Source organism: Rhipicephalus microplus, chromosome 7 (assembly GCF_043290135.1).
Source record: "Rhipicephalus microplus isolate Deutch F79 chromosome 7, USDA_Rmic, whole genome shotgun sequence".
In the NCBI taxonomy this organism is placed as follows: domain Eukaryota; kingdom Metazoa; phylum Arthropoda; class Arachnida; order Ixodida; family Ixodidae; genus Rhipicephalus; species Rhipicephalus microplus.
Window position 1 is genome coordinate 4,644,425 of NC_134706.1, and position 12,163 is coordinate 4,656,587.

A 12,163-nucleotide genomic window follows, 5' to 3' on the forward strand; every position below is an offset into this window, starting at 1 on the left:
GGTCACACACAGCTCCCTTCGCGGTAGACGGAACGAACACGGGAAAAAAAATAAAGACAGGGCAAAATGACACTCAACATATGGCAAAAAAACACAAATAACACTTAATATTAGACAAAAGAAATATAAAATACACATGAACACTTCAAAAAAAAAAGAAACACTGGCAGCAGACAGGGCGGGGTCAACTTCTTTACGAGAAAAGGCCGTAAAGAAGCTAACCTATACTGAGGCTAGACAGTAAACTGAGGGCCTTCGGTTGCGGAGAAGTCCGCCGTCCGGCGCGAAATCACAAAGGTGACCGCTTCCTCAGATTATACCGGCGCGGGGTCCGAATGCGGTCCGCCGCTCCGGGTGTGCCCCGTTGCTGGCGCGAAGTGCCGCAGGGCACTGGCGCGAGCTCGTCAGACCGTGACAAAGGGCTTCAGGTCTGCGATGTGGCACGGCTGAGTTTTCCCAAAGGGGATCTTTCAGCTAGTACGCGCCACGGACGCTCACTGACAATCGGTTCATAAGACCGGGCGGCTTTCCAACCCTTGGCTCAACCGTTTGTCAGACGTGGCAGGCACGGAATAGCGATAAAAACCACGCTTCGTGCCGGGCCAGGTCACAACATCGCTCAGTTTGCAAAAACTTTCGAGCCACTCAGGTGACCGGCCATGGATTCGTCGTGAGAGGATCGCAACAGTGCGGCTCTCAGACTTTTGGGCATAACCACCTTAAACGGGTCGCTGGACTCGTCGTCAGTGGCTATATAGTTCCGCAGGAGCCCGTCATGGTCCAGCAAAAATGAATCCGCCGGGGACTCAGCGACACACGCTGTATGAGCCCCCTAATCGCGCCCGCCGCAGAACAAGCAGCGTAACGGCGCGCCTCTCAAGACGGTTTAACGGCGCCCGCCGCAAAGCAAGCAGCGTATACGGCGCTCCGTCCCTCCGAGACTCGAAACGGATCACTTTGCTGAGCCTTCAGTAGCTCTTCGCTGCTGAAAGCGATTCCCATTCTCCCAAAATGGGGGAGTCTGGTATCGCGCCCACTCAGGACCGCAGCAACCGCCGCGTGCACGGCGTCGCGGGTTCGCTCTCGGCACGGTGGCCTTCGGAAAGTTCCCCCGCTCGGCCGCTACGCAGTGCGCCGCTTACCTGGATAGCAGCCAAGGTCGTCCTCATGGGGACTCCCCCTTCTCGCCGAATGGCGGCGAAGCTGCTGTTTCGCCCCCGACGCTTGCATGTGCTAAGGCACCGCGAGCGGCCGTCGCACCGAAATCCAGGTTCTCGGCAGACAACAGGGGGCACGAGATAGCGCGTCAGCTACCACGTAGGAGTGTATTCACCACAAAAAGGGGGTGACGACACGGGCGAGCGCCGAAGGGCGCCCGTCGACAGAGGCGGTGGCCTCTTTGTGCAACGCGGCATGCCACGAAGCAGACATAACGTTCGGGTAGGGCAAGAGGCCCATTCCGAAGCGACGCGCCATCTCCAAAGGGAGCGGCTAGGTGCCTCGTGTCGTCACCGCAATAGGGGGTGCCGACACGGACGGCTGCAGAAGGGTTCCCGTCAACAGAGGCAATGGCCTCCGTGTGCAACGCGGCATCCGCTAAAAGGGACAGCGGACAAAAAGTCCCGCGAAGCAGCCATGTTGCGACGAGCCCGAATCGCGCAGGCGAACTGACTCGCTAAGAGCAGACAAAAGCTAGAGCTTTTGATACCGCGTTGGGCGCCAGTGTGGTGTACACGTATCCCGAAGGAGTACGGCCACCAGCGTGGGTCCGGTCTTAGCGAGCCGCAGGGCACGCGTTAACCTTCGCCGTGGCGGGAAACACGATATTGCTCAAGTCGCAACACTTTATTGTGGCAACCAAACGCAGTACAGCCCGTTGCAAAAGGCGCGGCGGGAAAGCAAATAGGCTTATCCACGCCACGGGCACAAAGTACTACACAGGGGTGCCACGAGCACGTCTCCGCGGTAAACGTGATCCACGGAGACACCGGAGCAAAGGCCCGGTTGCTCGAGCGAGGGCAAAGGCGCTCGCGTTGGCTTCGAAGGGAGACGGGTCGGCGTAGCTAGGCCACGCACTAGGACACCGTACTGCCCTTCGGCCGTGAGTACGCAGCGGGGCAACAAAAGGTGAGCGTTCGCATCGGGCGCGAGGCGCCGTCAGCGAACTCCGACGAGCCCCGAGCGACGGGACTCGACGGACGGAAAAGAATGCGTGGCTCACCGTTTGAAGTCCCGGACTGTACTCACCGCTCCCGACGCAGCGCGCGAAAAACCTCTCGGGGCCCCCGCGCGCGGCGCCACAGTCAACATCCGCTTCCGGGTGAGGGAGTTAAACGTCACTCCGCTCTCCCACCACGGCAGACAGCAAGGGAGGGCAGACATGTCGGGACATGAGAACGGCAGAAAAGGCGGCAAAGCCCGCGCAAAGGCAGCGGGCTAGCCTCAATTCCCACACTATCTATCTATCTATCTATCTATCTATCTAGCTATCTATCTATCTATCTATCTATCTATCTATCTATCTATCTAAGGGAACATTTATTTCAAATACTTCAATGTGCAAACAAATTCGGGAATACTTTTGCAAGTACGAATGAAAGCATAGACAAAACAATCCTTATATTTTTACATTTTTTAATGTTTTTCGCTTTCAGTGTTTCAATAAGCAGTGTATTACACCATTTTACATCACAACCATGTTTATACTAGGGATATCTTTAGTGTTGTAACTATCCCTGTTTTTTTTTTATTATAGCAATTCATTTTGACATTTCCTCCAGCCAAATGCCTTAGATTTCTATATTCATAAATATTGTCACATGCGTCCCGCGAAAAAGACGAAGGCGACAGCGCATACGCGCATCTGCACGCTTTTATGCAGAACGCAACAACGAGAAAGATGAGGAACTCTCTCTCACGCGGTTAACAAAAAGACCGACCCGCTGCTGTTTTCTCAGCGTCTCCGAGTACGACCTCTCTCTTGACGTCGCGACACTGGTGGAGGTGCTGGGGCCTGCAACCTGATGCAAGAAAGCGTTGTTCGGGACCGTACACCCAGTCCGGAGCCTCAACGTCTTGTTGCGACTCCAGTACACCGATTCAGCCGGCGCCTATTAGGCCTAAGCCCAGAACTCTTGACGGCATCTCCTGTTACCAACATGGCAGCCCCTTCAGCGTCTGCGAATCTTCCTCCGGCCCAGACGACTCACCCTTACCAGGTAACTTTTGAGATTCCTCGTGTTCCCGAAGTCTTCCGTGGAGAACCGTATGAAGATGTCGAGGACTGGCTCGACCAGTTCGAGCGGACCGCTGTGGTGAATCGTTGGAGCGTGCAAGAAAAACTTGGCCGTGCCTACTTCGCAATGGAAAATAGCGCTCGCACATGGTACGAGAACAGGGAGCCTACTTTCCAAACCTGGGACAATTTCCGCCAAAAGCTTCTCGAGACGTTCCTCAGTGCGGACCGACGGGATCTCGCACAGCAGATGATCGAAGCCCGCATGCAAAAGCCGAATGAAAGCGTGGCCATGTTCGCTGAGGATATGGCCCGCCTGTTTCGCCGCGCTGACCCTGACATGCCCGAGGCAAGGAAAGTTCGTCATCTGATGCGGGGAGTTAAGGAACCGCTTTTCGCCGGCCTTGTACGAAATCCACCAACAACAGTGGATGAATTCATCAAAGAGGCGACTGTCATTGAGCGGGCGCTCCGGCAACGATGCCGCCACTTTGACCGCCTGCCCGACCAAACGCCTGTTGGTGCCGCTCAAAACGCCGCCGTTTCTGAAAACTCTTTACGGCAAATGATTCGACAAATTCTGCGGGAAGAGCTGCGGGCCCTCGGCCTTCCGTCTACCGATCCCCCAGTTGCTTCTGTTGCAGAAATTGTGCGCCAGGAACTACGGCAAGCCTTTCCCTCACCGGCGCCACCACCCGAACCACGTCCACTGACCTATGCTGATGCCGTCCGCCGTCATCCGCCTGCCCCAGAAGAACCACCCTTTCAGCCACGGCCCGTTACCTTGCCGTGGTGGCAGCGTGAACCTGTGCGGCGACCACCAGTACGTCGGACCGACTTGTGGCGCACCGCCGACCGTCGACCCCTTTGTTTCCACTGCGGCGAACCAGGCCACATCTCGCGCTACTGCCGGCATCGAGAAACTCGGTTTGGAAACTTTTCTCGGCCCGCTTCTTTTTATTCTGGAGACCCTCGTGACCATGGTGCTGATCACCTACCGACCAACCAAGCGTCTTCACCAAGTCGTCGCTGGAGGTCTCCCTCACCTGCACGAGGTCAGAATTCCCCGAATCGCCAACGATACGCGGACGCCATCAGAAACCGCTCCCCAAGCCCGTGCCAGGGAAACTAACTGCCGCGACCTCCGGGGGCAAGGTTGCCAATTGCCGAGACGCCAAAAAGACCCCTTTGCCTCTACACAAAGACGACGTGACGACGGTGATGACGAAGACGACAACAACCACGAGTACTACTGCCAATGAATTTGTACGTGCCGACCTCACCGTTATTATAGACGGACACCACGTAACAGCACTGGTGGACACTGGTGCTGACTTCTCTATTATGCGACAAGAGCTCGCCGACCGCCTTAAGAAGGTTAAAACGCCGTGGAGTGGGCCGAGCATAAGGAGTGCTGGTGGGCAGCTAATGACGCCAACCGGTAAATGCACCGCTCGGCTCGTAATCGATGATTCGAACTTCGTCGCCACTTTTGTCATTTTACCGGACTGTTGTAAAGAGTTGATTTTGGGTATGGATTTTCTGCGAGAGTACGGTGCTGTCATCAACATCCCAGAACGTATCGTCACCTTTTCCGCCCATCCTTACGTCGACGCCACCACTGAAGAACAACTGCAACGTATACGTGTAGCCGATGATGTGATGCTCCCGCCGAGATCTTGCTGCCTTGTGTCGGTGTTGTGTGAACGGCCGTGCCGCAATGAGGTGATAGCGGAGCGAATAGACACGCTATTGCTTACGCAAGGTGTTTCAATAGCGAGAGGCATTCTGGCACTAATTGATGGGCGGGCAGAAGTCCTCATCACCAACTTCAGCAACGAGCGTCGTCACATCCAGAAGGGCACCACGATTGCCTACTACGACGACGTGGACCAAGGCAGAGATTGCTTCGCTTTACAACCGGACGAGGCGACCATCCCAGCCTCGACACCTTTGCCTGTCAACATTTGCTCAACCCTGTCAGCCTCGGAAAAACAGCGCCTACTAGAGCTGATACACCAGTTCAAAAATTGTTTTTCGTGCACGTCGAAAGTCAAGCAAACACCGCTGACCCGGCACCGAATCATCATTGAAGATAATACGAGACCGATCCGTCAAAACCCATACCGTGTGGCTCCGAAAGAACGTGAGGAGATCCAAAAGCAAGTTCAGAAGATGCTCCAAGATGACGTTATACAGCCTTCCAAGAGTCCCTGGGCATCCCCCGTGGTATTGGTTAAAAAGAAAGACGGCAGCTTGCGTTTCTGTATAGATTACCGCAAGTTAAACCAAGTAACGAAGAAAGACGTATACCCACTGCCACGTATAGATGACTCTCTTGATCGGCTGCGGCATGCACGCTATTTCTCATCGATGGACCTGCGAAGTGGCTATTGGCAAATAGAGGTCGACGAGAGAGACCGTGAGAAAACTGCTTTCGTGACGCCCGACGGTCTTTATGAATTTAAAGTGCTTCCATTCGGGTTATGCTCAGCGCCAGCCACTTTTCAGCGTTTAATGGACACTGTGCTATCAGGACTTAAGTGGCAGACATGCTTGGTTTATCTAGACGACGTTGTCGTCTTCTCAGCTACATTCGAGGAACACCTAAGTCGATTATTTGCAGTTCTAGAAGCTATACGTTCGGCTGGCCTGACTTTAAAGCCAGAGAAGTGCCACTTCGGTTTCAACGAACTTTGCTTCTTAGGCCACGTGGTCAGCCACGAAGGTGTTCGACCTGACCCGGGCAAAATCGACGCTGTCGCAAAGTTTCCCGCACCGCATGACAAAAGAGCAGTGAGACGCTTCTTAGGCCTCTGCGCTTATTACCGACGATTCATCGCCAACTTTTCGTCTATTGCGGCGCCTCTGACGCGGCTCACACGAGAGGATGTCCCCTTTCTTTGGAGCGAAAAGGAACAAACAGCGTTCAACGAATTACGCCAACGCCTCCAAACACCTCCGGTTCTGGCGCACTTTGACCAGGAAGCGCCAACAGCACTTCACACCGACGCAAGCAATGTAGGCCTGGGCGCCATACTGATACAATGGCAAGATAACTCCGAGAAAGTGATAGCCTATGCCAGCAGAGCTCTTTCTCGCACGGAAGAGAACTACTCGACTACCGAGAAAGAGTGCCTCGCCGTGGTTTGGGCGGTTCTCAAATTTCGACCGTATCTGTACGGCCGCTCATTCAAGGTCGTCAGTGATCACCACTCGCTTTGCTGGCTCACTAACTTGAAAGACCCATCCGGCCGTTTAGCACGCTGGAGCCTTCGGCTTCAGGAGTTTTATATGACCATTATTTATAAATCAGGGAAGAAGCACACCGACGCAGACTGTCTCTCGCGGTCACCCGTTGAGCCTGCCGCTATTAATGACGAGTCTATGGACGCCGCATTCTTGGGAGTCATCAACGCGGCCACTATCTCACAAGAGCAGCGCCGTGACCCTGACCTGCTTTCGCTTATCGATTTCTTAGAAGGACGACGGGAAGACGTGCCGCGAATTTTTGCGAGAGGAGTGCCATCTTTTTGTTTAAGGAACGACGTCCTATACAAGAAAAACTTTTCTCCCACCGGCAGCCCATACTTGCTCGTCGTCCCTGCATCACTGCGAAAAGAAATTCTGGAAGCCTGCCATGATGAAGTCACCTCTGGTCATCTCGGTTACACTCGAACGTTGTCCCGTCTGCAAAACAGTTACTACTGGCCTAACCTACCTGCTGCTGTGAAACATCACGTCCAAACATGTGCCGACTGTCAAAGACGCAAAGCACCACCCGGCAGGCCGGTAGGCTTATTACATTCCGTTCAAGTGCCAGCAAAGCCATTCGCCCAAATCGGAATGGATTTCCTGGGCCCATTCCCAACTTCTACCACAGGGAACAGATGGATCATTGTCGCCACTGATTATTTGTCTCGCTACGCAGAAACTAAAGCCATGCCGAGGGCCACAGCAGCAGAAGCGGCTCATTTCTTCATAGAAAACGTCGTCCTTCGGCATGGTGCTCCAACAGTTCTCATCACGGATAGAGGAACTGCGTTCGTGGCAGAACTTTTGGAGTCGGTTCTCAGGCTCAGTGGTACAGCTCACCGGAGAACAACGGCGTACCACCCACAAACGAACGGACTAACAGAGCGGCTTAATAAGACCCTCGCAGACATGCTCTGCATGTATGTCGACACAGAACACAAGAACTGGGACGAAATCTTGCCTTATGTGACCTTCGCCTATAATACTGCCCGGCAGGAAACTACCGGAATGACGCCGTTTAGTTTAATACACGGGCGCGAAGTCACTACAACGTTGGACGCTATGCTGCCGCACGAGTGTGACGACACTCACGCTGACGCCGAAGAATTTGGTCAGCGTGCCGAAGAAGCCCGACAGCTAGCCCGCGTGCGTATTTGTCACCAGCAACACAAAGATGCGAAACGGTACGACCTACGACATAAATTGGTAACCTACAAACCAGGCGACAAGGTATGGGTCTGGATCCCAATACGTCGACGCGGACTTTCAGAAAAGCTATTACGACGATACTTTGGCCCATATCGAGTCACCCGACGATTGAACGACATCAACTACGAAGTTATTCCCGACGGCGATTGCAGTTCCAGTCGCCGAAACTGCTCACCCGAAATCGTGCATGTCATCCGGATGAAACCCTACTTGTCCAGCTAACTCTCGTTTGTCCTGTGCGTGCCGGTGCATATGTGCGTTTTTATAAGTAGAGTGCCTTGGCTACGCATCGGGACGATGCCATTTTTGGAGGGAGGCAAATGTCACATGCGTCCCGCGAAAAAGACGAAGGCGACAGCGCATACGCGCATCTGCACGCTTTTATGCAGAACGCAACAACGAGAAAGATGAGGAACTCTCTCTCACGCGGTTAACAAAAAGACCGACCCGCTGCTGTTTTCTCAGCGTCTCCGAGTACGACCTCTCTCTTGACGTCGCGACAATATCATGTATTTGCAAGTCTTATTCAATATGTGTTTTTTTTCTCAATGATACTAAACATTTTTATTTTTTATGCTGACAATATATATACTTTTCTATATATACTGAAAACGTGCATGTATGCTAGCTTTGATGTTACTGCTGCGATATGAGAGACTTCAGGCACATTCAAGCTGTATGATGCAGCTTTTTGACCGACGGACCTCCAACGATTTCTTTGGAAAACAAAAACATTTCTGACTTCTCATTCTAATAAAGGGTCAAAAACCACGTTAGTTGCCAAAAGCTTTAGAGAAGGGGTCAGGGAATGATGAATAGATCGATTGATAGAATGAGTTGGCTTTCGCCTCGGAGTCCTCTTAGACACATGGACAAGCTATTCGACGAGCGTTTTGAGCCTGCCTTGTATCGCTCAATGCTACCGCGCAATGATATGCTTAAGGCATTCTCATTAAAAGATGCCAAGCAGAAGCAGTGAAATGTGGTAAGAGGAAATTTCGCTTGAACTGAGGCACAAATGCTTACCAATGCCAAAGGTAAATAGCATGATGATGGCACTCATCAGTATGACGATGACGACGACGCTGCATATGAACACCGCTGTCGTGGCGTAGGTCCGCCTGGGCAAAAAGAACATCGCGTGCGAGATGAACTGCTGTGTTCGTAGTCGAAAATCTTCTTCGTTATATTGAAGGTATAATACGCGAAAATCGGTAGAAGTGACTAATGGTAACAAAACAGTTCGCTACGTCGCGAGCTACGTTATATCGAGGTTCAGCTGAATCGGGGCATACAGAAGGTAAATGCCCTTTGTCAATGGTGAAGTACAGTGTCTACTTATACTGCGTGAAACAAACTGTTACTCTGATATATATTACAGCTGCGTGGTGGAGTCAAGACCATGCAGCGCTAGCTTTTCTTTTTACGCGACAGGCGTACATCAGTGAAATATTTAGTTCAAGACAGATATATAGAAATGGTTCTAGATAATATCAGTCTTCAAGTAGTTGTTTTGTTAGGTGAGATTACGGTCCGAGCATTATATTTGAAGGACTCTCCTCAACTTCTCAAAATACAGAAAACGAGCACATTGTTATTTTCTGGCAGTTCTCGTCTTTCTAGCGCATCTCGAGACGTAGAAACAGTGATTCATGATTGATATGTAGTGTTTAACGTCCCAAAACCACCATATGGTTATGAGAGACGCCGTAGTGAGGGGCCACCGCAAATTTCTACCATCTGGGTCTCTTTAACGTGCACCCAAATTTGAGCACACGGGCCTACATTTCCGCCTCCATTGGAAATGAAGCTGCCGCAGCCGGGATTAGATCCCGCGACTTGCGGGGCAGCAGCCGAATACATTAACCACTGTACCACCACGGCAGGGCAAGAAACAGTGATTCCCGTCACGTCTATGCGGAACATGCTGTCTACTGGTTTATATGCACGAAATATAAGATGTGAATTGTCTTGTGCACGGCTTCGCCTTGCAGCCACCCACCAGTTCTTTCTTGTCTCGATTGAGCTTCTTGTCTCGCATTATACTCGTGCGCAATGAACTGATTTCAGCCCCGCCGTGGTGGTCTAGTGGCTAAGGTACTCGGCTGCTGACCCGTAGGTCGCGGGATCCAATCCCGGCTGTGGCGGCTGCATTTTCGATGGAGTCGAAAATGCTGCAGGCCTGTGTTCTCAGATTTGGATGCACGTTAAAGAACTCCAGGTGGTCTAAATTTCAGGAGCCCTCCACTACAGCGTTTCTCATAACTATATGGTGGTTTTGGGGCGTTAAACCCCCCTTATCAATCGATACACTGATTTCACTTTATTTTGTGTACTTCCGACGGCGCTAGCCGACAAGACAAGCGCGATAGCTTGATAGCCTCAGCACTTAGCGGCGGACATTGTACAAGTTCTTCTAAGAAATAAGTGGCGAGGAAGATATGTCACTTGTAGAAAGGAGTAGTGAAGGCGAGGACGGTACCACTTTTTTTGTCTCTCAATGCGGTAGATGAGCGGCCTTTTAAGAAGCAATGTGGAGAATACGTGCACACACAGGAGCAACCTGCATCGTTTGTGCTAACCATGTCCACATTGATTGATTGATTGATTGATTGATTGATTGATTGATTGATTGATTGATTGATTGATCCATTCATCCATCAATTCATCCATTCATTCATTCATTCATTCATTCATTGACTTACGTCTCTTCCTTTTCTGAAAAAAAGAAAGAAACGAAGATGCAAGCGTTAGGCCGTCCCACGTGCTAGAAAGATTGTTTATCGGAGACTCTTAATGCATACATCTGAACGCCGGCGCTTGTATTCATGTATTCATATAAACAGGTCATTTACATAATCGAGTTGTTCGACATTACTGTAAAGCACTTATCAATATTTGTCTTCTCTTAAACAAGACGCTGGAAATAAATTTAGTTGGTGCCGACAATATGAAGTTCTTTGCGTTTATTTACAGCATCGACTCTTTCTGGAAAATTAGCGATCAAACGGGTCTCGACGTGTCGTTCTCGATTCAGAACGAGAAGTATATCCACTCTGTAAGCTGCAGCTATGGAGACGCCGGAAGGACAATATTGAACACGATATTGTGTACACTACGCGATAGTTTGAACGGTTACTTATCGTAGAAGTCAGAAAAAGTGCTCCGAGGCCCTCTTCATTCTTTTAGGGGGCGGGGGCATTCTAATTTTGGAGGTTTTCCTTATGAAAGTGTTTCTTGTGTTTACTCAGTTGTAACGCGCACAAGATTTTCACGTTTTGTGACTTGACTGCGTCATGAAAAAACTTCAATACCGAGAGCATTGCGCGAACAAATACATCTTCGGCAACTTGAATTTCTTCATTCAATTGTAACACGAGGGATGGCTTCAAGTAGCGAAAATGGGCAGAAGAACGTCAACTATAATCGACTAAATGTAGTATACACTATACTGCAATCGAATTTCGGTATAACTAAGCAGCATAGAGACTACAACTGAGTTCGTTATATATGATATTTGTCGTGACAGTACAGATAGAAATTTTCTTTTTTCGCACGAATATCCTAGAATAAAAGTCGAACTATCTTATTCTTGAAACACCCAATATTAACAAAGTAATCTCTGCTCACCTTCTTGTGGCATTTCAAACTAAACATACCTAAACACCCCAGCATGAAATGCAACCGAACAAACTTGACGAAAAATTCTTGCGTTACAATTTATCTGTAGAATGTGACTAAATTTTTAACCAAATTTTATATGTCAAAATCACATTGTAAAAACGATGTAGGTGTGAGTTGCCTTTCTATAACTATTTTGATTTTAATACTAACTTCTGAGTTTTAAGCTTCACCTGGCAAGGTGGTCCAATGTTGTTCACTTGCTGGAACAGAGGTCGCAGGATCAAATCCCTGACGTGAACGCCGCATTTCAATGAAGGTGAAAAAGCTATCGAGGCTTTTGTGCTTATCAGGTGTACGTGTAAGATGAACAGATTGTCAAAGCGTCCGGAACCCTCCACTGCGGCATTCCTCAATATCATACCACGATTTTGAAAAATTTGCCCCAACAAGCATAATTGAGCCTCATGTAAACCAAATATTTCTTCGTTACAAGCCATATCGTGCCGGCGGCGCTCACGTTTTGGCTTCGTAATAAAGGTAATAAGTGTCATTGAACTAAGGCCTTTCCTGCCAAACTTTGTATTTTGTTCGCTACAGCCAGTTATTCACTATGTTCGTGCTCGTTATAACGAAGTTCGGCGGTGCTCCTCTCTCTTACAAAGCACGTGCATGTCATTGCAACATTCCTAGCACCGCATGCCACAGTTTCAGTGGAGAACCTTCGTGAAACACCTTATTTCGTACCTCCTGTGGTAGATGTTTCCATGGACGAGCTGGAAAACGTAGAAGCTGCAGCCGTGTCGTCATACACCGGCATCCCGGGGGCCGCCTGACCGGACG